Here is a 6,000-nt window from a genome sequence, read left to right as displayed (position 1 = left end):
CGAGCCTCGATTTGAGTGTCTGAGGGGGGGAAGGAAAGGAAAAGTTGGGTGTCATCAGCATAGCAGTGATAAGAGAAGCCATGAGAAGAGATCACATAGGCAAGAGATCTGATATAGAGAAGAAAAAGTAAGGGGCCCAGGACTGAGCCCTGGGGGACACCAGTGGTAAGAGGGCAGGATCTGGAGACGGACCCTCTCCATAAGACCTGGTATGAGCGGTTCGAGAGATAGGAAGCAAACCAGGATAGTGCAGAACCTGAAATGCCGAGATCAGACAGAGTGGAAAGAAGGATTTGGTGATTGACTGTATCGAAGGCAGCAGACAGGTCAAGGAGGACAAGGACAGAGGAGAGGGATGAGGCCTTAGCAGTGTGAAGGGCCTCTGTGACAGCAAGAAGAGCTGTCTCAGTGGAGTGCGAAGCCTTGAAACCGGACTGCAGAGGGTCCAAGAGGTCATTCTGGGAGAGATAGAGAGAAAGTTGTTCGGACGCTGCTCGTTCAAGGGTTTTGGAAAGGAATGAGAGAAGAGAGACAGGTCTGTAGTTCTGAATAGCAGTAGGGTCAAGGGAGGGTTTCTTAAGCAGAGGCTTGACTCTTGCAGCCTTTAGATCAGGCGGAACAAGACCAGAGGACAGAGAGGAGTTTATGAAGGTAGTGAGGAAGGGAGATATGTCAGGTGAGATGGTTTGGAGGAGAGAGGAAGGGATGGGATCGAGGGGGCAGTAAGTGGCTCGGTTTGAGCTGATGAGTTTAAGCACCTCATCAGGAGAGAGGGGGGAGAAGGAAGGAAATCCAGGGACCGCGGGCCGAGGAGCAGGATTGGAGTCGGGAGTGTTAGTGAGGGTGCTTGGAGGATGGAAGGAGGAGCTGATGTCATCCACCTTTTTAGTAAAGAAGGTTACAAAATCGTCAGCAGAGAGGGAGGAGGGAGGGGGGGGGCGGGGGAGGGTTGAGGAGCGTAGAGAAGGTGGAGAACATTTTACTGGGGTTGGATGCAGAGGACTGGATTTCAGAGATGAAGAAGGAGGTTTTTGCTTTGGAGACAGCAGAGGTGAAGTTGGAGTGAATAAGATGGTAGGAAGAGAGGTCTTCAGGGTGGTGTGATTTTCTCCATTTTCTCTCAGCTGCCCGAAGCTCTGTTCGATGAGTTCGCAGAGTTTCGGTTAGCCAGGGAGCAGGGGGAGAGGATCGGGCAGGTTTAGTGGTGAGAGGGCAGAGAGAATCAAGAGCAGAGGAGAGAGAGGATAGAAGAGTGGTGGAAGCCTTGTCAGCGGACAGGAGAGCAAACTGCTCGGCTGAGGGAAGCAAGGAGAGGACGGTAGAAGAGAGGGAGTCAGGTGAGAGAGTTTTTAGGTGGCGTCGGGTGGTGATAGAGTGAGGGGGTGATGGGAGGGAGGAGGGGATGGGGATGGGAAGAGAGAAGGTGATAAAGTGGTGGTCAGATACAGGAAGAGGGGTCACAGTGAGGTTAAAGGTGGAGCAGGATCTGGTGAAGACCAGGTCAAGCACATTTCCTGCTTTGTGAGTAGGAGGAGATTGAGAGAGGTAGAGGTCAAAGGATGAGAAGAAGTTAAGGAAAGGGAGAGAATTTAAGGTTACTGGCTGGATGTTGAAATCACCCAGCAGGATGAGTGGAGTACCATCCTCAGGAAAGAAAGAGAGAAGGGTGTCCATCTCGTCCAGAAAGTCGCCTAGTGGACCAGGCGGGCGGTAGATTACCACAATGTTGAGTTTGATGGGTAGGGATACGGCAACTGCATGGGACTCAAAAGATGAGATAGACAGATGAGAGAGAGAGGTGACAGTGTAGGTCCATTTGGGAGAGATGAGGAGACCAGTGCCTCCACCACGGCCGGAGGGCCTGGGTGTGTGGGAAAAGGAGTACGCAGCAGAGAGGGCTGCAGGAGTAGCAGTGTTTTCTGGGATGATCCAGGTCTCTGTGAGAGCTAGGAAGTGGAGGGTTTGAGATAGAGCATGAGCCGAGATGGTCTCAGTTTTCTTAACCGCCGACTGACAGTTCCAGAGACCTCCGGCAATGGTAAAAGAAGTAGTTGTGCGTTTAGGGTAGGAAAGATTACCAGGGATACTACACCTGAAGCTGCCGTGTCTACGGCGTCTGTGGGTTGAAGCTACAACAGGGATGGGGAGAAAACACATAGTTAGGAAGAGGAGTAGTTATAATAAGAAGTGAGAATAAGAGAAGTAGAAAAAAGCCTGTGCTCTGGCCTCCCTGCGACGGACTCCCGCAGAAAGACTCCCTCCGTCTTTGTTCCCGAGTCTTAGTGCCACGAGGGTTAGTGCCGCTTACAGCTGCCGCTGTAGACTGACTATGCTAAGATATACTACATCTACAGGGTTCTATGCCCCGCCCTCTGCAATCAGCCGATAGTTTCACAGCTCACCTGATCACCTGATCACACTCAGCTGTGATTGAATGGCCCACAATATAGGCAGATAGGAGTCTAGCACTACTTTTTTAAAACCACAAGCTAGTCAAAGTAAAAAACCAAACTAAAAAACTCACCAGTAATTCTAGCAGGAATATTTAGCAGATAGACAAGTAACAGCACAGCAAAGTTGCTCAGTTGGACTCAAAATGTGTTCTAACTGAGACAGCCAGCTGGATGCCTTTTTAAAGCCAGGGAGTTTCTATGCCCCGCCCTCTGCAATCAGCCGATAGTTTCACAGCTCACCTGATCACCTGATCACACTCAGCTGTGATTGAATGGCCCACAATATAGGCAGATAGGAGTCTAGCACTACTTTTTTAAAACCACAAGCTAGTCAAAGTAAAAAACCAAACTAAAAAACTCACCAGTAATTCTAGCAGGAATATTTAGCAGATAGACAAGTAACAGCACAGCAAAGTTGCTCAGTTGGACTCAAAATGTGTTCTAACTGAGACAGCCAGCTGGATGCCTTTTTAAAGCCAGGGAGTTTCTATGCCCCGCCCTCTGCAATCAGCCGATAGTTTCACAGCTCACCTGATCACCTGATCACACTCAGCTGTGATTGAATGGCCCACAATATAGGCAGATAGGAGTCTAGCACTACTTTTTTAAAACCACAAGCTAGTCAAAGTAAAAAACCAAACTAAAAAACTCACCAGTAATTCTAGCAGGAATATTTAGCAGATAGACAAGTAACAGCACAGCAAAGTTGCTCAGTTGGACTCAAAATGTGTTCTAACTGAGACAGCCAGCTGGATGCCTTTTTAAAGCCAGGGAGTTTCTATGCCCCGCCCTCTGCAATCAGCCGATAGTTTCACAGCTCACCTGATCACCTGATCACACTCAGCTGTGATTGAATGGCCCACAATATAGGCAGATAGGAGTCTAGCACTACTTTTTTAAAACCACAAGCTAGTCAAAGTAAAAAACCAAACTAAAAAACTCACCAGTAATTCTAGCAGGAATATTTAGCAGATAGACAAGTAACAGCACAGCAAAGTTGCTCAGTTGGACTCAAAATGTGTTCTAACTGAGACAGCCAGCTGGATGCCTTTTTAAAGCCAGGGAGTTTCTATGCCCCGCCCTCTGCAATCAGCCGATAGTTTCACAGCTCACCTGATCACCTGATCACACTCAGCTGTGATTGAATGGCCCACAATATAGGCAGATAGGAGTCTAGCACTACTTTTTTAAAACCACAAGCTAGTCAAAGTAAAAAACCAAACTAAAAAACTCACCAGTAATTCTAGCAGGAATATTTAGCAGATAGACAAGTAACAGCACAGCAAAGTTGCTCAGTTGGACTCAAAATGTGTTCTAACTGAGACAGCCAGCTGGATGCCTTTTTAAAGCCAGGGAGTTTCTATGCCCCGCCCTCTGCAATCAGCCGATAGTTTCACAGCTCACCTGATCACCTGATCACACTCAGCTGTGATTGAATGGCCCACAATATAGGCAGATAGGAGTCTAGCACTACTTTTTTAAAACCACAAGCTAGTCAAAGTAAAAAACCAAACTAAAAAACTCACCAGTAATTCTAGCAGGAATATTTAGCAGATAGACAAGTAACAGCACAGCAAAGTTGCTCAGTTGGACTCAAAATGTGTTCTAACTGAGACAGCCAGCTGGATGCCTTTTTAAAGCCAGGGAGTTTCTATGCCCCGCCCTCTGCAATCAGCCGATAGTTTCACAGCTCACCTGATCACCTGATCACACTCAGCTGTGATTGAATGGCCCACAATATAGGCAGATAGGAGTCTAGCACTACTTTTTTAAAACCACAAGCTAGTCAAAGTAAAAAACCAAACTAAAAAACTCACCAGTAATTCTAGCAGGAATATTTAGCAGATAGACAAGTAACAGCACAGCAAAGTTGCTCAGTTGGACTCAAAATGTGTTCTAACTGAGACAGCCAGCTGGATGCCTTTTTAAAGCCAGGGAGTTTCTATGCCCCGCCCTCTGCAATCAGCCGATAGTTTCACAGCTCACCTGATCACCTGATCACACTCAGCTGTGATTGAATGGCCCACAATATAGGCAGATAGGAGTCTAGCACTACTTTTTTAAAACCACAAGCTAGTCAAAGTAAAAAACCAAACTAAAAAACTCACCAGTAATTCTAGCAGGAATATTTAGCAGATAGACAAGTAACAGCACAGCAAAGTTGCTCAGTTGGACTCAAAATGTGTTCTAACTGAGACAGCCAGCTGGATGCCTTTTTAAAGCCAGGGAGTTTCTATGCCCCGCCCTCTGCAATCAGCCGATAGTTTCACAGCTCACCTGATCACCTGATCACACTCAGCTGTGATTGAATGGCCCACAATATAGGCAGATAGGAGTCTAGCACTACTTTTTTAAAACCACAAGCTAGTCAAAGTAAAAAACCAAACTAAAAAACTCACCAGTAATTCTAGCAGGAATATTTAGCAGATAGACAAGTAACAGCACAGCAAAGTTGCTCAGTTGGACTCAAAATGTGTTCTAACTGAGACAGCCAGCTGGATGCCTTTTTAAAGCCAGGGAGTTTCTATGCCCCGCCCTCTGCAATCAGCCGATAGTTTCACAGCTCACCTGATCACCTGATCACACTCAGCTGTGATTGAATGGCCCACAATATAGGCAGATAGGAGTCTAGCACTACTTTTTTAAAACCACAAGCTAGTCAAAGTAAAAAACCAAACTAAAAAACTCACCAGTAATTCTAGCAGGAATATTTAGCAGATAGACAAGTAACAGCACAGCAAAGTTGCTCAGTTGGACTCAAAATGTGTTCTAACTGAGACAGCCAGCTGGATGCCTTTTTAAAGCCAGGGAGTTTCTATGCCCCGCCCTCTGCAATCAGCCGATAGTTTCACAGCTCACCTGATCACCTGATCACACTCAGCTGTGATTGAATGGCCCACAATATAGGCAGATAGGAGTCTAGCACTACTTTTTTAAAACCACAAGCTAGTCAAAGTAAAAAACCAAACTAAAAAACTCACCAGTAATTCTAGCAGGAATATTTAGCAGATAGACAAGTAACAGCACAGCAAAGTTGCTCAGTTGGACTCAAAATGTGTTCTAACTGAGACAGCCAGCTGGATGCCTTTTTAAAGCCAGGGAGTTTCTATGCCCCGCCCTCTGCAATCAGCCGATAGTTTCACAGCTCACCTGATCACCTGATCACACTCAGCTGTGATTGAATGGCCCACAATATAGGCAGATAGGAGTCTAGCACTACTTTTTTAAAACCACAAGCTAGTCAAAGTAAAAAACCAAACTAAAAAACTCACCAGTAATTCTAGCAGGAATATTTAGCAGATAGACAAGTAACAGCACAGCAAAGTTGCTCAGTTGGACTCAAAATGTGTTCTAACTGAGACAGCCAGCTGGATGCCTTTTTAAAGCCAGGGAGTTTCTATGCCCCGCCCTCTGCAATCAGCCGATAGTTTCACAGCTCACCTGATCACCTGATCACACTCAGCTGTGATTGAATGGCCCACAATATAGGCAGATAGGAGTCTAGCACTACTTTTTTAAAACCACAAGCTAGTCAAAGTAAAAAACC

Source organism: Poromitra crassiceps (genome assembly GCF_964638095.1).
Source record: "Poromitra crassiceps genome assembly, chromosome: 19".
NCBI classification, from domain to species: Eukaryota; Metazoa; Chordata; class Actinopteri; order Beryciformes; family Melamphaidae; genus Poromitra; species Poromitra crassiceps.
The sequence above is the reverse complement of the archived record's forward strand: the minus strand, read 5'-3'. Positions refer to the sequence as shown.